Here is a 22,601-nt window from a genome sequence, read left to right as displayed (position 1 = left end):
TTAATGATCAAGATCAATTGGTGATTTTGGTGTTTAATATTCCTTTTTATAAAAACTTCAAAACTAAAAAAGATAAGAAATCAATGACTAAATTGTATGATTATGTGGAGGCAAAGGATTCTTACCTATGAATCCTTAGAAGGCAAGATTGAGGTTATTTTTTAGGGAAAAGAGTGTAGTATTCTAGACCAGCCTTGTCTAATGGAAAACAATTTCTTCACTGTTTTTCCCCCCTTTGGCTATTTCAGAGAACCATTTCCCAAGTCAAATTTCTTATATGTTTAGCACTTTAATAAAGACTTTTCTCCTGCCTGAGGTATCTAACAAGTCATTTTATTTGTTTCCTTGTATCTATCAAAAACTCTATATCTCATTGAAAAAATCTGTTATGAAATTCATTGGATTGATATATTTGCTTAGTAAGAAAACAAGAAGCTGGATCAATTATTAGATCATGATTGATTATCCCATAATGTAAGCATAATCAAGTACTTGGGGTGGATTATACAGGACCATAAACATGATTGAAGCTTTAGGCACACTTTCAGCAAAAAGGAGTGTTACTGTCAAAGACCAAGGAAAAGGAACTTTATCTTTTAACATTTTTTAAAAAATTATTATGACAAGCATGGGTAAATGTGAATATCTTACTATACAAGAAAGTATAAAAATAAGATTATGTATGAATTTGTATAGTTTTAGTGTATGTTTAGCTTAATATGATAGTAATAAAATTAACTTGCTTTTTATATGTATCATTCTGTAATTACCAATGTCATATTTATTTTAAATATTTCATCGATTTTCATTTCTCTCATCTTTCATTACATCTTTATTATATCCCACTTGTTCCTCCACTAAACTTTCTTACTATAGAAAGAGAATTCCTCATGAGGAAAAAATTGATAATAGCCCACAAAACAAGCCACTGCAGTGGCCATGGAAGAAAATGCATGTTTCTCTCTGCCCTAGTCTATTACCTCTCTGCAACAGTTGGGGAATTTGCTTCATCATTAGTGTTTCAAAGAAATTATCAGGTATTCTATTAAAGAATACACATATACAGCTGTTTTCCTTCACATTATTAAAGCCATTGTATTAACTACTCCTCTGGTTCTATCAAAAAATTTCTTAAAATCTTTAAAGATTTCAATATAATAGTTAAGATTAGAACTTTGTAGTAGTACTGTGTTTCAATTTGTAGAACATATATTCATGTGTACATATATGTAAAATAATGTGAAATGTATATATGTGTACAGACACTTAAACATATATAGTTTGTAAAAGTGGTTGCACTCTGAATAATAAGTGAACTCAGCGACCAAGAACATATTTAAAAGAAATTAGTACTACTATTCATCATGCAATAATAAATGACCATAATAGCCTAATGCTTCATAAACCCAAAGATCAAATAGTTTGGAAGGAGTACCCATTATTCAATAAAACCTCCTAGGAAAACTAGAAAACAGTGTGGCAGAAACTAGATAGGCAGAGAATACCTCACTCCCATGCAAAGTCAAAATGGATGTATGATTTAGATATGAAGATGGGGCATGCACAAATTAGGGGAATACAAAATAGTTTATCTCTCAGATCTATGAATAAGGGAAGCATTTGTGACCAAATAGGAGATAGAGAACTTTATGAGATGTTAAATAGATAACTGTGACTATGTTAAATTTAAAAGGGGTTGCACAAACAAAACCAATGCAACCAAGATTAGAAAGGAAAAAAAAAATCTGGAAAAAAGATTATAGCAAGAGTCTCTGACAAAGGTCTCATTTCTCAAATATATGGAGAATTGGGTCAAAATTTTAAGAACACATGGCACTCCCCATCTAATAAAAGCTCCAAGTATAGGAAGAGGCAGTTCTTAGATGAAGAAAATAAACCATCATTAGTCATATAAAATGCTCCAAATAGTTATTTTTAAAGATTTAAAAACATAATAGGAAAATGTTTAATAAAAAATAAAATACAATATGATGTAGATGTTAATATTTGGCTTTTTCACGTGTTTTTATTAACATTTTTACTTATGTGTGGTCTAGTTCCTGACCAATTCAATTTATTTATTTTATTTTATTTATAATTTTATTATATACTTAGAGACCAATAAAAACAAAAACAAAAAATAAATGAATTAAATTGTTTGTAAAACCACATACTCCACATTGTTTACATTTTAAAATATGTAGATTATGTGTATTAATATAAACATCATCTGCTTTGAGTTTCCTTTCTATTTATTTTACTTTTGATACTTTTTTCACTTGTTATTTTATTGCTGTTTTTAAAAAATGCATTAATGGTATGTACTATTCTTATTCTCTTTTTCTTCTCTTTTCCTCTCTTCATATAATTCCCTTATTTTCTTTATGTTTCCAATATTTGTCTTTCCTAATAACATCATAAAATGCATTACATTTAAATATCACAATCTAGCCATCAATTTCTCCCAATGATTACATTTGTGTAATTTCTAGTTATTTTGTTATTACAAAGCTTCCATGAATATTTTCATGCATAAACAGCTTTTTACTCTCTTGACAATGCCCTTTAGGACTGATGCTAGTAATTAGATTCCTTGGTCAATGTGCAGAAACATCTTAACAGTTCTTAATGTGTATTTCCATCTTGTTTTCTAAAAATCCATTAATAGCTCTTCCCGCAATAAGATATTAGGCCTGTTTCTCTGTGTTATCAACATTTAATTAGATCAACTCAACCCACCTGGTTGTCAGCTGACATACATATTTAACTAGATTTGTCCTTAGGTAACAGAAACAATCTATTGCCAGGATCAAAATCTTTCCCAAACTAAATCTTTTCAGCTTGATCATACCCAGTGGAACTTCTTCCTTAGGAATATAAGAATACTACCACCCATAGTAGGGAGAGGGTTAAAGTAAGACATTTGCAGAATGTTTATCCCCTCTCAACCACTGTTGTCCTACTATAAACTATGTATTATGTATATGCTCAGGCTTATATTTGCTATTAGTCTTGTGTAGGAATGTGTGCTTCTGTGTGGGGGCTTTCCTGATATTTATCATATTTAACATATCTAAGTTTCTATTCATCTCCTTAACTTTTTACTTTTTTTTTGTTAGATTTATCTAGTTCTGAGAGGGGAAAATTTAAGTCCCCTGCTATTATTATTTTGTTATAAATTTCCATCTATATCTCATTTAGTTATTCCTTTAAACATCTGGATATGATAACTCATGGTGCATATAGGTCCACTACTTATAATGCTTCATTATCAATAGTACATTTTCCAAACATAATTAGCCTGTTTATCCCTTCCTGATTCTATTCGTTTTAGCCCCAACTCTGTCAATAATCATGGCTATCTCTACCTAATCTGGATCATATGAGACACAGGATATTCTGGTCTAGTCCCTCATCTTTACTCTATGTTTATGTTTCATTTTCAGTGTGTTTCTTGTAAACAGTACATTGTTAGGTCCTGATTTTGAATACTTTCTTCAATCTGTTTTCTTCCCACAGGTGAATTCATCCTATTTATATTCAATGCCCACTTACTATTCATGCATTTCCACCTACTCCATTGTACCTCACAATTTGTCCCACTCTTCCATTTTCCATTTCTCTCCTCAGAGGTCCAATTCCCTTTGACCATTACCCCCCCAATTCATATTCCTTCCTCTTTTATCCTCTCCCCTTGAACATGTGTATCCAAATTGGTCCATTTTTCCAAAGGTCTTTCTATTGTCCCTTTCCCTTTCCCTTTATCTTATTCTATCCCCCTTTTCAAAAATCCTTTCCTTATCCCCCAACCAGGTCTTCCTACATCTTGATCTGGATTTGATTCTAAAAATCCCACCTCTATCTTGTCTTAATGGTTTCTCCTTTATTCCCTCACTTTTCCCCTCTACCTCTTGAAATTTATTCCACTCTATTTATTTCTCCCTTGACCTCCTTTCTCTTTACCCAACCTTCTGTCTCTTATTCCCTCAGACTGCCATGGGGACTCCCAGTCCCTCTGTTATTCCATTTCTCCTCCCTCCTGTTTCTCTGTACATTAAAAAGATTCTTACTCTTCTAATTGTGTTTATTGTCCTTTCTTCATCCCACATATGATTAAAGAAGAAGTTCAATTACTACCCTTCTCTATGGCAGTTTTCTCACTCATTTTTCCTTCATTTGAAATAACCATTCCACCCTACCTTATCATAGTCTATTCCATTACCTTTGCTACTCATTCAATTATAATGACATGAACCTTCAATCTTTCATGACTATACACACTTTCAAAAAACTAGGTAATGATGGCATTCCCAGGGACCGAAGATGACATTTTCCCACATAAGAATCCAACATTTTGACCTTTTGAGTTGTTTTCCTTAATTTTTTTCTTGTTGTTTGAAGTATTTTATCTTTAAGCAGATCCCCTGAGGTTTCTGCCACCTTAACTTCAAGCTGACAACCTATCTCCACTTGTGGAAGCCCTAGGGACTCCACTCTCCTGGAAGTGATCACAGCTGACATGAGCCCAGTTCCATAGCAACCATACTCACCATTGCACACTCTGCTTTACTCTTTCTGTCTGCCACCTCCAGGGTAATTCAGGTGTGTAGTCTACATGACTCTGGTATCCAAAGTCCCTTGTTTGTTAGCAACAGTTTGAGTGCCTGCCATTAGGGCTTGGTGTCCTAGACTCTCTGGAGTCCATTCCTTTAATGCCCAGCCCTGAACCACCTAGGGATTTTTGAGGGAAGGCTGTAGCAAACACAGATGATCCTATGGCCTTCTCACTTCAAATTCCATTGGTACCTTGTTGATACAACTCTGTCTTTGAATATAAACCATTGTTGCTGAACTTGCCTACAGGGCTGCTTTGTTGATTCCACTTCCTTTGCTCTACCTATTCTTGTGTCCTGGACCTTCAGTGATAGGAATGAGGCCAGGAAAGTCAAAAACCCTTCTTCCCAGTTGGCCTTGGCTATTTAGCTTCACTCTTGACTCCTGTCTGTTTTTGCTGCTTTTAGCATTGATTCTGTGGCATTATTTTTGGCTAATTGTGGAAGAGTGAGGAAGCTATTATTGAGAATTAATAAGTTAAAGAATACTTTAAGTTGCCATTTTTATTTCAAGACTGTTTTGTTAAAGAGTTTTGATTTTTTAAAATGAAAGTTATGAAGGGATTATAATTAGAAAATGACTCCCCAAATCAATAAAATACACATCTTAAAAATCTCCATGGCTTTGCATTTTATTCCATTAATTTCTTCCCTTTCCCAAATCTCCAAAATTTTTGAAAATCCTTTTTTTTTTAAACTAGATATCTAACTACCACACAAGATTCTTCCATTCACTCACCATTACAAAATCTAAGCATATCTGGTCTTTTCATTCTGCAGCTCCTGTCATTTTTTCATTTATAACCACATCTTCCACTTTGGTTATAATTAATTAGGGAGCAGTAATTCTTCTTATTTTATTTAAGTGAGAAAGTTGTGAATCAGGCAAGTCAAGAGCATATCAAATGTTCAGCTTCAGTAGAATGAGACTACTAGCAGATGCCGGAATCATTTTCTGTGGGCTATATTTCTATGATGCATTTCTTTCAGTTCTTTCCAGTGTGACATTCATTGTGGTAACTGTTACTTCCTACTATAGTTTCCATGGCTATAAAGATTGTTCTCTGAACGTTTGCACAGGGAACGCACATCTACTGTGTGGAGCTATTGAACCACAAAGCAATGACCTGTCATTTGTTTCACATAGATATTTGCTATTTTTTAAAAATTTCAAGTCTGTTATTTATGACAAAACAGTGGTCCACTAACTTCTTTCTTTCAGATGAAAGGTAATAAATATCAGAGAACAAAATTGCAGAGAATTTAGAAAGATAATGAGAAAATTTTGTCATAATTAGAAAATGTAGGGAAGTGAAAAGGGCTCACAAAGATTTGAAAGTTAGAAGTAATCTCAAATATCCCCAGTACAACATATTGCTTTTAAAAGGTAATGTGTGAAAGAGATTTTTCTAAAGTTGCAATTGTAGTAAATTGCAAAGACAGGATTTGGAGCTAGCCTCTCTGACTCTTAAACGCAATCTTTGTTCATGACATCATTTTATCAAATCCTAGAGAATGAATTCAAAGCCTGTATCTATTACTCTTTGTAGCTTCCATTTGTAAAATTAGAGTTTTTAATTATATTTTAAAAGTATAATTTATTGTTAAATTCTATGTAACAATTCACTACACTACAAAAGCATTTATGTGTATAAATAAGTGGGTAATAGATATGTGTATGTTCAATTATAGTGATATAAATTTAGAAAAAAACAGAACTTAAAAAGAATACATTTTTTAATCTTCTTTAACTTTAACCTGCCGTATTGAATAGGGAAATGGACCCATCAATTCAAAAGTACTCAAAGTATCACTAAAAGAAGAAATATTTACCAATAGTAGAGAATAGAATTCATAGTTTCAGAATGTGTCTGTCCTGTGTACTTTTAAAAGTTCTTTGTTACAGAGATTTTATAACAAAATATAAACCTTTACTCTAAAATACATATGTAGAATTCCAATACTATAAGAACTTTACATTTCTGTAGTAGTGCCAATCAAAAGATTTCAAAGTAATTAAAATATAGTTTATAGAACTTTTAAAAATGTTTTGAATTGATATCTTATATTGAGATGTGGAGGAGGTAATATAGTAGAAGGCAACACTCAGAATCCTCCAGAAGTCATCCTTTGTGTTATATAGTCAAAAACAAGATACAAAGCTAAATAGATTCTTATCCTGAACTCCAGTAAATTAAGGTGCATGAAAAAAAAGTTTTAAATATATAATCTTCTGCTTAAATCTTTACATTATAAATATTCTGTTTCTAAGTAACATGATTTTAATTATAATTGCTTAAGTTTAAATAAGCATACTTTCTTTTGGGGTGGATAGATTATATTGTCTATAAATTCTTATGAATACTTTGCACATGACCATTTTTTTTTCTTTTAAAGCTTTGCTTTCTGTCATAGAATCAATACTAAGTACTGGTTCCAAGGTAGAAAAGTGCTAAGGAGTAGGCAACTAGGCCAACCTAGTTTACAGGTAGACAAGTACTATTCACAAAACTCTCATGCAGACTTTGATTCAGCAATGGGCAAATGGTTGAGTCACCATCACTATCTAAAGACATAATTTTAAATCCTAATTATATCTTTCACTAAAGTGTTGCCCTGTTGATTTTCCCTGATGACCCTGGATTCTTGAAGAGTATATTATACTGTAATATAAGTTGTGGTAGTCAATAACCAAGCTGAAAAGGCTTGAAATGTGATCACTGGAAAGAAAATTTGTACTTCATTTGGAGAGGTTCATCATTATAAGGTTGTCATACCAGTATGTTTTTTTATTTAATTTAATTTAAAAAATTTAGAGATGGTCATAGTAATTCAAAAAGACGCTCTCCTAAGGCAGCCTTGGCAAAGACATGGCACACATGCAGAGCCAGCACTCTGGAAACTGTTCCATTCCCACCCTTCAGGATATTTTTTTGCATGCCCTGGCCCTCTGTCCAGCTGCTTTAAGTAAACATGTTTTACTTCAGCTCTCTCTGGTAATGCAGGGGCTCACAGACAGCTTGAATTTGCCTTCCAGGCACTCAAATTTGGAAAAAAAAGGTTCACCAAAGCTGTTCTAAGTAGTAGTTGGTCCCTCTTCTGATGAAGGAGTGCCCATATTGATGAAATCACAGTAACAGACCTATGGTTACATTGCTACAGGGAATTCTATGTTGATAAAAAACTTCCTCTACCTATGCAGATCATCATCTGGTGTCCAAATTAAATACTTAGACAATTGAGTGAGATACTGAGAAATTAAATGACTGGTAAATAATAACACACTTTGTACATGTATAAGTTACCTTATTGATGCTTAAGTCAGTTCTTTTTTTTTTTTTTATTTAAAACTCTTACCTTCCATCTTGGAGTCAATACTGTGTATTGGCTCCAAGGCAGAAGAGTGGTAAGGGCTAGGCAATGGGGGTCAAGTGACTTGCTCAGGGTCACACAGCTGGGAAGTGTCTGAGGTCAAATTTGAACCCAGGACCTCCCATCTCTAGGCCTGGCTCTCAATACACTGAGCCATTCAGCTGCCCCCTGAAGTCAGTTTAAATATCTATGGCTGACTGTTTCAGAAAAATTCCTCTCTTTTCATTTTTTGTTTGTAATTCCTCTATCTATAATAACATCCTACTTGAAAATGTAATTTATTAATATTATCACAATGATATCAGAAAATCAAGAAGACTAATGGATTTTTGAACAGGACTTATCTTCAGAATGAGATAAAAAATAAGCAATAGGGTTTAAAATATGGGATTGACATTAAAGTCATTGAGATCATATTATTACTACATATTTACCAAATGAAGGGCTATAGGTTTTGTTGCAATGTAATGCTTAGTGCATAAGAATGATTAACAGACAGAGAACATTCAGAGCTGACAACAGAAAAAGTTCCAAATATTAGTCTCTTGGGGGTTTGCAGAAGCTGGAGTTGCTGATCTGTGCTTCTGTGAACATCTTTAGATTATTCTACAAGCAACCCTCTGAAGCAGGAGTGAATAGGAGTTTTTCAATACATTTAGGTGGACTAAGGGACAATAATGGGAGCTCCAGCCATTCTTTGGACCATCTAGGACTCCTCATCTGGACTCCAGCCTCTCCTTGCCAAAAGACTCAATACAGAAGATCTTGGAACTTTTTGTTGGACTGACCCTTAGGAGTTTAGGATAAGATAAAATAGGATTATTAGTTAGGAGTTTTAAAATAAGGGATTAAGTTATAAGACCTCCTTCTCTCCCTCCCTCTTTTTCCAAAACTCTATTCTCTGTTAAATAAAAGCAACATATTTATATGTTAATCCCTATTTGTTTTCCATCCTAAACACCTCCAATTAATATCGTTATTTCAGTTTGCACAGATTAGAATGGGGATAAATGATATCAGATCCCATTGATCTCTACTACTGTGTGTTGACCATCAAATCCCTCAGTGTCCTAGGAGCAATTTATGTTAGAACAGCAAAATGTTCCACCTGATTGTCTCAGTGCCATAGTTCAGATTTTTATAGATTACTATGAATTCTACAAAACTCAATGTACCAGGGATATTCTAGCAAATGCCAACTTTTGCACTTGGTATAATCTGTCCATCCAAGGAGGGCCTCTCACTATGACCCTTTTACTTACCAATTAATTTTACTCAAAAATGAGGATTAAATTAAGCACATGCTAATTCTTATTCAGATAAATTTTCCTTTACTCTCAAAATTATATTTTCTATTAATAGCTCTCATAATTCCTATAAAGTATGATATATATTTTGCCTATGACATTCCCATAATCAGTTTGCTGTTTATCACTGTAATTCCTAATAAATGCTGGAAAGATATGCCAAAAATGACACAGAGAGAAAAAACAGAACTGAGAGAACATTATAAACAGTAATAGCAATATTGAATGATGATTATCTGTGAAAACATGGCTACTCTTTGCAGTGTCGTCATCTGGGACAATCCTGAAGGCTTTATGATGGGGAATGCTATCCAACTCCAGAGAAAGAATTGTTGGAGTAATCTTTCACATCAGTGTATTTAGGGTTTTATTTTGGGGGTTTTGTAATGCCAGAATCATGAATGCAAATATATGGCCGGGAAGCTAAAATAAGTTAAGTATTTTTTTTTAAATCTATGCATTGTTTCTTTAATTGTACTCTTTCCACAGTCAAATAAAACTTGGTGATATGATTCTTCTTTTAATATTATCTTCTTTGGACAAATTTATATTCTTTTCCCAATATACTATCAAGATATTTTGACTTAGAAGGCGATTGACCAATGAAAGGAATTGTTTTCAGGAGGTAGAAGGATCAAAATAATAATTTTTGTGACAAAGCTCAAAATACAGTGGGAGGAATGGCAGACAAATAAAAATGGCTATTCCATAAGACATAAGAAGTCTTCACTGGAGCACTTGAATAGGCATAGAACAATTGATTGAAGGTAAAATAAGTCTGATGTAATTAGGATAAAGGTGAGGAAAAAGTCAAAATCAAAGATAACTCTGAGTTTAGGTGTAGGAAAATCAGAAAGTCAGAATAAGTAGGTGAGTTGGAACATAGTTTGATGCTTAGCGTAAAACCACTACAAGATCATTGTCAAGAAAACTCTGAATGGTGTCAGGAAGAACTGAATACAAGCTAAAAGAATTAAAAATTATTACTATTAACATTATAACCACCATTCATAGTGAAATAATATTCTTGTAAAGAACACAAAGGACGGATTTAAGATATCAAGTCAAGGTGTCTATCTTGGAAAAAAGGAAGGACTACACTGTGAATGAAAACATAGTAGAAAAGTTTTGTTCTGAAACCTTATTTCAAAGAGTTTTGATTTTCTCCTTAAAGTAGAAGAAGAGATCATTCTCATAGAGTAAAGGTAGAAGGGGTATAGTTGGGACACTTATCCACTGTTCAGAATCTCATAGTGACTCATTGAGTCATAAATAATTGAATGCCTGGGCAATAGTAAAGGCTCAACCAAAGTTCAATTGTTAGGGAATATAATGTGCCTAATCAACATGTTGTCTTCTTTGTAGAAATATAGTTGGAACATAGTTTGATGCTTAGCGTAAAACCACTACAAGATCATTGTCAAGAAAACTCTGAATGGTGTCAGGAAGAACTGAATACAAGCTAAAAGAATTAAAAATTATTACTATTAACATTATAACCACCATTCATAGTGAAATAATATTCTTGTAAAGAACACAAAGGACGGATTTAAGATATCAAGTCAAGGTGTCTATCTTGGAAAAAAGGAAGGACTACACTGTGAATGAAAACATAGTAGAAAAGTTTTGTTCTGAAACCTTATTTCAAAGAGTTTTGATTTTCTCCTTAAAGTAGAAGAAGAGATCATTCTCATAGAGTAAAGGTAGAAGGGGTATAGTTGGGACACTTATCCACTGTTCAGAATCTCATAGTGACTCATTGAGTCATAAATAATTGAATGCCTGGGCAATAGTAAAGGCTCAACCAAAGTTCAATTGTTAGGGAATATAATGTGCCTAATCAACATGTTGTCTTCTTTGTAGAAATATAGTTGGAACATAGTTTGATGCTTAGCGTAAAACCACTACAAGATCATTGTCAAGAAAACTCTGAATGGTGTCAGGAAGAACTGAATACAAGCTAAAAGAATTAAAAATTATTACTATTAACATTATAACCACCATTCATAGTGAAATAATATTCTTGTAAAGAACACAAAGGACGGATTTAAGATATCAAGTCAAGGTGTCTATCTTGGAAAAAAGGAAGGACTACACTGTGAATGAAAACATAGTAGAAAAGTTTTGTTCTGAAACCTTATTTCAAAGAGTTTTGATTTTCTCCTTAAAGTAGAAGAAGAGATCATTCTCATAGAGTAAAGGTAGAAGGGGTATAGTTGGGACACTTATCCACTGTTCAGAATCTCATAGTGACTCATTGAGTCATAAATAATTGAATGCCTGGGCAATAGTAAAGGCTCAACCAAAGTTCAATTGTTAGGGAATATAATGTGCCTAATCAACATGTTGTCTTCTTTGTAGAAATATTTCAGTTGACCATGTACAAAAACAGAGAATGGGCATATTGGTGATTACCATGAAACATATTTCAGAGCAACAGAAGACAGATTTGAGATAGTTGAGAGTAAGTTTAGTGTATAATTGGAATTCATAATCATTAGAGTCATGCAGTGGAAGAGAGCAAATGAAGCTAGGTTGAGGTTAGTAATAAAAAACAATTAGAGATGGTGAGGAGTCTAGTGGTCACAATAAAGACAAAGAACATATTTAGGAGTCCTAAGTGATTCTGGACACAGAGTGATGCTCGGTGATTCAGTGGAAATTTGACTGACATTCGGCAGCTGAAGTAGAGGGGAGAATCACTTTATTTAACTGTCATATACTTAACAAATATTTTCACTGTCAGTTAGGTGTAGGGAGTTGGTGAGATTTATGAAAAGAAAAAAAAGTCATCTTTTGAGTCAAGACAATCTAAGTTCAAATCCCAGCTTTAACAAATATTTTAACATCTGACCCTGGGAAAAATCAATGACTTTCTCATGATTTGTGCAAGTTTCTCAGTCTAGAAATTGCAGAAGAGGCTTCAGTTTACTTGGGGGGAGGGGGAGGCGAGTTTCCACTTTCAGTGGTTCCCTATATAATAAAAATCACAGGTTCAGTTCCTGTACCTTATTTTGACTTTGTTATCCCTATAATGTGTAATACATTATGCCAGGAGCTGAGGGTAAAAAAAGAAGAAAGGCACATTTTTTTTTACTCTCAAAGTTTTTATTCTGAGAAAGAATAAAATAAGTGCATGAATAACTAACCATAGGTATTAAATGTAATCTTTATGTCAAAAATGTCCAAATAAAAAGAATAATTGCCACTCTGAGGATCAGGGACAAGTTTATAGACAAGTTGCATGTATTCATTTTCAAACATATGGAAATATCCATGCACTAACATTGCCATTCCTTGAAGAATTCTGTAGGAGTTTGTTTCATATCTCCCTACTGCAGACTTTCCTTCTACTGCCATTATCCCCTTCCATCTATTCTATATGTGTCTTGTATCAAAGGATGGTTGAAGTGTTTATGGGACATTCAAGTAGGACTAGCATCTTTGTCTTTTCATGGCTGATTATCCATCTTGGATGACCATCTCTCCCCCAATTCATATCTGTATCTCCAAATAGTATGTGTATCAACCACACTCCTGTAAGAACATCACAGGAAAAACCAGGTTGAGAGTTACTGACAGACCTCAAACCCATTGGTGAGTTAGGGAAATGTCTATCCCAAATATATGAAGTCTTCCCCCAGCAGAACAAGTAGATGAGAACAATTTGTTCCAGCATGAAGATGACTGAAGCAGGTAATGTAGAGAAAACCTAGTCTGGTCAGACACTGAACATGCCAGGGTCATCTACTCTATCCTAGTCCATTTCCAGTCACTCTGCTTTAGTCTTGCCATTGGACTTCAAAGACTCTTGAAAGAGAGTTAGGGTAAAGACTTTGTCCAAACTCTGCCCCACCTAAATCCAATGTTCATGGACATGTCAAGAGGTTATCTCACAATATCATTGATTCTCTTTGAAAAAATAAATCAACAAAACCAAAAAAATTCATCTTGTATTTAGCAATGCATATGTATGTACTAATACATATATATGTATATATATGTACATAGCCACAAATAGTTTATATTCTAATGGATATATATATTCATATCTACACATTATATACATATACACAGATATGTATATATTTATACCTCATCAGAATGATTAGAATATATTTACTCCTTCTTAGAATATAAAGTCCATCAGGGAAGGGTGTATTTGCCTTTTTTTTTTGTAACATGTAGCTTAACACACTGTCTATGTTACTTAAAAAAATAATCTGGTATGTCTGGAGTACATTTTATGAAAAAGATTAAAACTATATACTTACAGCAATTTAAAGAAGAAAGTACATTGCATAAATTATTTCCTTTGGACCTCAGAATAACCACATATTGTTGGTGGCCAAAGGTATTATTATCCTCACTACACTGATGAAAAAGCTCATTTTAGTGATTTCTCCCTGAGTCATCCAGCTAATAAGAGCTGTAGACAGACCTGATACTTAGTTCTCTTTTGATTCCAAGATAAATACTCTTTCAAAATGCTATAAACATTCTTATCAAGAGAAATTATATGGCATGTATCTGGAAAGTATGATGGGAATCAGACTAGATGGGTCATTAAATATAAAATTTAAGGATTTTTTTATCCAATTTTCAATAGGAGCACTTCAGAATTTTTAGTAGAAGCTTGACATGATTAAGGAAATGCTTCCTGAAATCTGTAGGAAATTATAGATTGATATCTTTTCAAACAATATAAGAAAATATTTTCTCCATTTCCATTTGTGTTTCCAGTTGTTAAAACTAGGTAAATAATTCTCTTTCCAATAACAACAATAATGTATGATGATCAACTATGGATGATTATTATTAACAAGGTGAGGATCTAGGACAACTACAAGGGACTCATGACAAAAAAAATAAAGATTATATACCACCCTAAAAGGAATAGATGGAGTCTGAATGCAGATTGAACTATATCAATCTTCATTTTATTTCTGTCACAAATGTTTCTTTAATGTAATTGATAAGTTTCATAGCATAACAAAGAAAAAATATGTTTTATATATATATTACATATATATATATATATTACCACATGTAAAATGTGAAGATTGGATTTAGCTATCTCCTGATTGTAAATGAAGATACTTAGCTCTTTATTTATTGTGAAGATAAAATTGTAATCTCCTGATTGTAACAATGAAGGTACTTAGCTCTTCCTTTATAGTGAAGCTAGAATTGTAAACTATAATCTATTTTTTAGATTTTAACTACAAAAAGGTGTTAAGTAACTACAAACGGTGAATTAACCACAAAAAGTGTTAAGTAACTACAAGAGGTGAATTTAACAAGAGGTTTTAAGTAAACAAAAAAGGTATAATCTAACCAGAGAAGATGAGAACTAAAGAATGGACAGTCCTGGAGAAAAGCATCTGCTGTGATTGGTAGACGTGAAAATTTAGAGGAGATAACATAAGAGAAAAAGGTCTTTAAATAGAGGGAAAAAAGACTGAACAACAGTCAGTCACCCTGGGCTTGGAGTGAAGGAACAGTCACTTGGAGCTGAAGGGAAAACAGATTTTTGTTCAGAGATTTCGGGCATGGACTCGGGGAGCAACTGGAAGACAGACTCAGAGCGACTGGAGGATCAACACCCAGACTTCTTTTAAACTGTTAACATTGGTGATTGAAAACCTGACTTAGTAACCCCACCTTTCTGGAGGCATGAAGCCTCCAAGTAAGGCCCATCTTCTTGAGACTCTCTTCCCCTGCCTTTGGCTTAGAAATTCTAACTGGTATCAGAAGAAGCCAGAGTTTTTTTTTTTTTCTCTCTCTCTCCTTAATGTCTTCCTTCTATTGTAAATATTGTAAATAAACTACCATAAATTCCCTTTACTTTAGTAATTCATTTTGAGATTTAGAATTTAAATCCCTGGTGACCACCTAATTAATATATTTCAGAGTCCAACCACAATTAATTTTAACAAAAATCTATATAATATTATCTTCCTTCTTGGGGAGGTGGGAAAAATTGGAGAGAAGGAAAGAACATAGATCACAAAATGTTAAGAATATCATTATTAAATTTTATTAACAAAAATTTTTCAATAAATAAGTAAATAGTTCCTTTTCTTATACCTAATTTAATACCTAAAACTGACATCATTCCTTAGAATACCTAAGGAAATTACCCTCAGTTATAGAAATTAAAGAAGAAAAATGGAAATGCTTTTTACCATATATAATTATGAAACATACAGAGTGGTTTATTTCTATATAAGCAAAATACATAGGAGTTATTCAAAATTTCAAAGGGAATTGATATTAGAGGAAAATCTATTATTATTCTACCTAGTCCAAGTGAACATTGTATAAGTATAATTTATCTTAGGTTAACACATCCAAACATGCACATGTGTAACCATTTTGTTTCTGTTGAAATCAGGAAATATATTTTTGGTATTTTTTAAAAACACGGAAATAGGCATGTAAACTGTTTTTCTAATTCGGTCTTTAGAAAAAAGATATATGGATTAAACACCTGATTTGCTTGTTAAAGGGAACATCCACTTCAGGAAATATCCCCTAGAAATGCACATTGGTTCATTTTCAGTCACTTGTTAGTCTTTGGGAATTGTTGATATGAGTGTTGGGAATAAAGTGAGTTTACAACCATTCTACCTAATGAGGACTCACCAACCTAGCTACACCTAAGGCCTCCCCCCTTAGTCAAAATCAGGCCTTATAAAGAAAGGCTCAATATATTTCTTAGATTTTCATTGTGTTTGATTGCATGAAAAAATTTTTAAAAAATCATATTTCCAGGTTTTTGACATGTATTATTAAATGTTTTTCTCAATGTTATTTAGCCGCAATACACTGTGTACTTGAGACATTCTCAACACATTAGCCCATTGTAGTGTAGTATGGCAGATTCTGGAATGGACCCTTCATATACATATTTACACTTGCCACAAAGGAAATAAAAACAATGTTCAAAGGGGACAATCAACTATTAGATTTTATTATCTATCTAAAACCAGGAGTGATTATTACCTGTAATGGGGATAAGCTGGAAGTCTTGTCATTAAGATCAGAGATGAAACAAGGATGCCCAATTTTACAATTAATATTCAATATTGTAGTAGAAATACTATCTATAGCAGTAGATAAGAGGGCAAATTGATGTCAGGCAAAGGTGGCAAACAATGTTTGAACCTTAATTTGATCAGAATTGGCATATAGAGGGAATAACATCCATACTTGATTAGGTATAGAAACCTAGCTTACTTAAGAGGAAAGTAAGAAGAAGAGGGGTAAAGAAAATGGGGGACTGAAAGAGGGAGAGAAAACTCAAAGGGGGTAGGTAAAAAGAAGTAAAACATGACTGTTTTAACCAAGGAAAATATTTTACATTGACTAAATAAATAAAATTTTCAAAAACAATCAAAGAAAAAAAAAGGGAAGAGAAGGGTACACGGGGAAAAATAAGAAGTTGGAAAATACAGCTTGCAATCAAAACTGTGAATGTGAATGGGATGATCTTATCCATAAATAGAAAAAGGATATAAATGTGGATTAAAAGCCAGACTCCCCCAATATGTTGCCTATAATAAACTCATTTAAAACAGGGAGACACATAAAGGATTAAAGGTAAAGGACTAGAACAAAATCTATTGATTCAGCTATTTTTTAAAGGGATAAAAATTATGATAAAAGAAAATCAAAAGTGAAAAACAACCTAATTAAAGGAGAAAGAAGGAAATTATATATTGATATGAGGAACCATAGATGATGAAGCATATCAAAATTGTATATGTACCAAATGGCATAGCATCCAAATTCTTAAATGAGCAACGACATGAATTCCAATAGTAAATAGGCACTAAAACTATAGAATGAGGAGATATTAAGTTTCGCCTCTAAGAATCAGATGAATCAAACCAAAAATAAAAAATTAAACGGGTAAATAGAATTTTAGAAAAATTAGACTTGCTAGACTTTTTGAGAAAACTGAATAGGAAGAATATTTTTTTTCTCAGCAGTACATGGAAGTTTCACAAAGAAATGATCATATAATAGGGCATAAAAACCTCATACTGATATGCATAAAATAAGAAATATTAAATAAATCATTTTCAGATGACAGTGATATCAAAATTATACTAAATAGTGGATAAAAAGACAAAAAATATATTAGATCTAAATAACTTTATTTTAAAAATTACTGGGTCAAAGAACAAACTATAGAAACAATTAACAATTTTATTAAAGAGAATAGAAACAAAAAGACAATGTACCAAAATTTTGGGGTGGCAGCCAAATCAGTACTTGGAGGGAAATTTATGTCTCTAAAAGCTTACATGAGGTTTTAAATGATCGTAGTATTCTATTATTTGGGGGGAAAAAACAAGGATTCAACCATTGGGAACTCACTATTGGATAAAAATTGCTGTAAAAATAGAAAGTAGTTTGGGATTATAGATTAATATTACATATAAAATAATAATATAAAGATAACATGTTAAATGATTTAGACAAAAAGGTGATATTATAAGTAAATTAGGGGAGCATAGAAAAATGTATTCATGCAATCTACAGATTTTGTGACCAAACAAGAGACAGACGGTATCAAAGGGAAGAAAAGGTATGGGTTTTTTTTTTAATATTAAATTTCAAAAAAAGGGGCTTATTCAAAGTCAATGCTTCCAAGAATGGAAGGAAATGCAAGTGTCTCATTTAAAAACTTCATTTTTCAAATATTTATAGAATTGAGGAAAATTTATCAGAAATCCAAGTCATTCCAAATTGGATAAATGGTTAAGGCAGTTTTCATAAAAAGATATCAAAGTTATCTTTATTCATATGAAAAATGCTCTAAATCATTATCTATTAGAGAAATGCAAATTAAAACTATGCCATCTCACACAATTCAGATTGACTTCCATGATGTAAAAGGAAAATGACAAATGTTAGAAGTGATAAGGAAATATAGAGACCAATGTATTATTGATGGAGTTGTGAACTAAGCCAGCCATTCTGGAGATCAATTTTGAACTATGCTCAAAGCATTATAAAACTGTGCATGCTCTTTGATCCAACAATACCTACCAGTTCTGTGCCCCAAAAAGATCTAAGGAAAAGATAAAGAGACCATCTGTACAAAAACTATTAATAGCAGATTTTTTGGAAGGTGACAAAGAATTTGAGTTTGAGGAGCTGTTAATCAGTTGTGGAATGGCTGAATAGTTTTGGTAGAGTTGTGATATAATATTATTATGTTTTAAGAAATAATGAGCAGGATGATTTCAGAAAAAATTTGGAAATATTATGTAAACTGGTGCAAAGAGAAATGGTTAGATGTATAAGAACACTGTATAGAGCAAGAGCAATATTTTATGAAGATCAACTCTGAATGACATCTAGGTTGATCAATACAATGAACCGAAAAATTGTGAAGGATTCATTATGAAAAATGCTATTGATCTACAGAGGAAGAATTTATGGAGTCTGAGTAGTAGATTTAATTATATTTTTTCTTCCACTTCTTTTTTATAGTATGGATAACATGGAAATAAATATCTTGTTTATTGCCTTACAATGGATTGAAGAGGTTGTAAGGGAGGGAGAGATTTGGGTACTCATATTCTTCAAATGAACATTAAAAATAAATAAATAATAAATTAAAAGAAAATAATATATCATAGATTGAAAAATACTGATGGTAATTTTTATGATATAAATGATTTGTAACAACAAATAATTAATTATTAATGGATTAAATAGTTTAGGCCAATGTTTATATTTCCTGAAGGACAAGCAAAATTTTAACTCAAGCCTTTGTATATGTATTCTCTCTTTTCAGATTAAAATATCCTGATGAGGTAGTATATGAACATAGGGATTTATAACTCCTGCTCTTTTACTCCAAATATGCTAATGTATATTACCTCCATGAAGATAATATATTGAAAGTAAGATGCTCCTAAGTGAAGTTTGCAACACAGCTAAAAAAGTTATGGTACTGAATAAATAGATACCTCTTGCTATTTTCCCTTTCCTAGAAAGGAATATCAAACTAACACATGATCTTTAAAAATCTTCTTGAATAAGAAAGCATTGCTGTTCTGAATAGGTGTGCATTTACTTCAGATGCAAGGCATGCCACACTAATACTTAAGATGAAGATAGTTAGGTCATTAACTTAGGTAGAGTATTAAAATAAAAAAAAAATGATTAGCAGCAATTGACTATTGGCCCATAGAGTCTGCTTCACTGACTTTTCTATTTCAGTATTCTTTCTTAATAAACATTCTTCCTAATTTATAAGAAACATTAATCTAGCAGGAATGTTTGTACACACCATAGCATAAAAACATTTGATATATCATAGTAAAGAATTGCCCTCTTCTCCTTAATGGAGCTTTAGGATGGACGTAGATGTACTTCCAAAAAATATCATAAATCACTAGCTAGTGTTTGTCCCAGAAAAGCTCTTGAGACTCTGTTCCTTGTTATCTTGCTAAACATTATGGTGCTCAATTTTATACATTTCTATATTAAAATGCATTTATTTAAATGAAAGTTTTGTTATTCTTCTTAACATCATCAATCTATCAAAGAAAAACCTGCAAGAAAATACACATTAATCCATCTTTTCTCTTAAATTGCTGGAAACCTTTCAACATGCCATAGACATCAATTTGCCCTTTGTGTCTTTCAAACAGCAAGCTCATACTTCAGACCAATATGATCTGATTCACATTTGAGACTAAAATAAAATCCTTAAAGCTCAGATGCAAATCTGAAATATTTTCCAGGTTCCAAAGGGATCCCTAATGCTAGCAAATACCCTCCTCTGAGAAATTTCTATTGAACAATAGTGATCCCGCACCAGTTTCCCATCTTTCAAAATTAGGTATGCCAACATGTAAACCTTTCTTTGTTTTATCCTCTAGGGCATTTTTCCTGAAGCATTTTAATCCACTCTCACCCCACAGTGATTAGAGTCTATATCACTGTAGGATAGTTTCTTAAAAAAATCCAAGAAGCCCAAGAATCAATTCACTCTTATATTTTGCTTTACTCTTTACTAAATGCATTACTTATGTGTCAGTTAAAACATGTGAAATACACTTGTTTATTTTTAGGAATAATTTTACTGGGAGCTTGTAAGTTAAATTCATCCCTATTATCACACACACACACACACACACACACACACACACACACACACACTTCCACTTAATAATTCCAGACATGCCCATCTAATCATTTAGTTATATTCTATTCATAATTGAACAAGCAATTTAAGTATGAAACCAACGATTACAAATTAGAGTATCAGATTCTAAGCAATCTAGGGATTTGAAATATTGTACTCTGTAATCTTACCTGAATATGAAAGTTTCCTTTTGCTCACCTAAAATTATGAAGAAAAAGAACCCTAGAGGGAAGGAGTTTCTTTGTCTAACACTTTGATATACCATAGTGATTTCATAAAGCTTCATTAAATATACTGTTATTTTTCCTACTGTAACATTAAAATGAATCACAAATACCCACATATCCTTTAAAACTTTTTTTTAATTGAATGACTATGTAGCACTCTATAGATATTGATGTTATCTTCAAGGAATTTACAGTCTAACTTGTGAGATCAAATATATGCCCCCAACTTTTATGATTCCTTATGATTTAATGTTTTACCTAAAAAATGTGCCTTGATCTTTCAGAAATTAAAAGCCCTAAGGAATTATTTGAAAGGGTGTGTGACACGAAGGGATTAAGTCAGTTACCAAAACTGTTATGGATTAAGTTTGTATTAGGAATGTGACTTGTAACCATGTCTTCCAGATTTTGAGACTGGTATTTTATTCAATATACTATCTTGCTTCTTACATGAAACAGTGGCAATCATCCTTTTGTTGCTCCTTCAAGATACTTCTTTAGACTTTGGCTTTTCATTAGCTTTTCCTGTCTCTCCAAAAGCATAAGAATCAGTTGCTTTTCACCTCTATGTCCTTGATCTCTTGGGTTCCTTCAACACAGTTAAAATTCTACCTCCTGAAAAAAGCTCTTCTTAATCTTTATAATTCCTAATTCCTTTTCTTTAAGATTAGCTCCAGTTTACATGAAGTATCTTATATGTATATAGCTCTATGTATATTATCTGTTATTTATAAATGAGTTCCTTGAAGGAAGTGATGAAGTATTTTTGCTTTTTAGGCATCTCTTGTATTTGGAACAGTGTCTGGTACGTAGTAGGCATTTAATAAAAGTTTATCGTTGATGATGATGATGATGATGATAGGTGACAGCAAGTAATTAAATGCCAAATCAGAAAAAGTTGTCGATATTCAAAAAATGAGGACTGAAGTCATCGGGAAAGTCTTCAAGAAGACAAGATGTGGGATGAACCTTGAAGGATGAATCAAACTTGGATATGTGGAAGAAAGAGAGAGAGAGCACTCCAGGCATAGGGAATGACCTCTGCATTCATGCAGGCTATCCCCCATTCCTGGAAAGCACTCCCTCTTTATATCGCCTTTCAGAATCTTTCATCATTCAGTCTCTTCATCGATAAAATGAGTGGTTTGAAATAGTTGGTTTCTCAGGTCCTTTTGAGATCAATGTATTTTATACAATAAGAAAGCATGAAGGTGGAAATGAGAAAAAGAGAATATTTATTCATGGGACTAGAGCTTCCCTAGTTCCTAACATAGTGTACTCAGTTAGGTGATTATTAATGAATATTTTTAATGAATGAAAATATGAAACTTTTGATGAAGTTGTGAATTTGTACAATGTTTTTTGGAAAGTAATTCAGTAAGCATACATTAAGGATTCGTACACATTAACCCAGTGATCCAAAAATTAGAATATAAACTTAAGGATATTATTAATTTTGCAAATAAATCAAATATGTATGAAATAACATAACTATAAAACTCATATTTATAAGGAACCAAGAAGTTACATAGTTTAACAATAACAAAAAGAATTGGAATTGAATTACTACTTCAGCAAGTTGAGATTGAATACCACAAATTTTCAGGAACTTTTCATTTCCATTTTGTGGCTGATCTCACTTTTGAGAAGGTTTGTTTGTTTGTTTGTTTGTTTGTTTCTTTTGCCTTGTGCCATGTGAAAATCTGCCTGTTACTCTCTATGAAACTTTCACATATCTCTCATAATTCTGCCATCTGTGATCAAGTAAAACAAATAAATCTCTTTTCAACATAAGAGCCTATCAAAATACTTGAAGACAACTCTTTGCTCTCAATTCTTCTAATAGCTAAACACTCTCAGTTATATTAAATACTCTTCTTATGCTATGGTTTCAGGTTCTTTTATC

The 22,601-nt window shown here is 32.5% G+C and overlaps 1 protein-coding gene and 1 non-coding gene across 3 annotated transcripts in view; both read right to left on the bottom strand.

The window, feature by feature from the left end:
• Positions 1-22,601, bottom strand: part of NRG3 (neuregulin 3) — a 1,175,669-nt gene that overhangs the window by 522,212 nt on the left and 630,856 nt on the right. The window lies entirely within an intron of this gene.
• MIR12298 (microRNA mir-12298) lies at positions 21,712-21,771 on the bottom strand. Its single transcript, NR_162817.1, has one exon. It is a non-coding gene; the product is annotated as a microRNA mir-12298 (primary transcript).

This window comes from Monodelphis domestica, chromosome 1 (assembly GCF_027887165.1).
Source record: "Monodelphis domestica isolate mMonDom1 chromosome 1, mMonDom1.pri, whole genome shotgun sequence".
Lineage (NCBI taxonomy): Eukaryota > Metazoa > Chordata > Mammalia > Didelphimorphia > Didelphidae > Monodelphis > Monodelphis domestica.
This window is presented reverse-complemented; position numbering and strand designations above follow the sequence as displayed.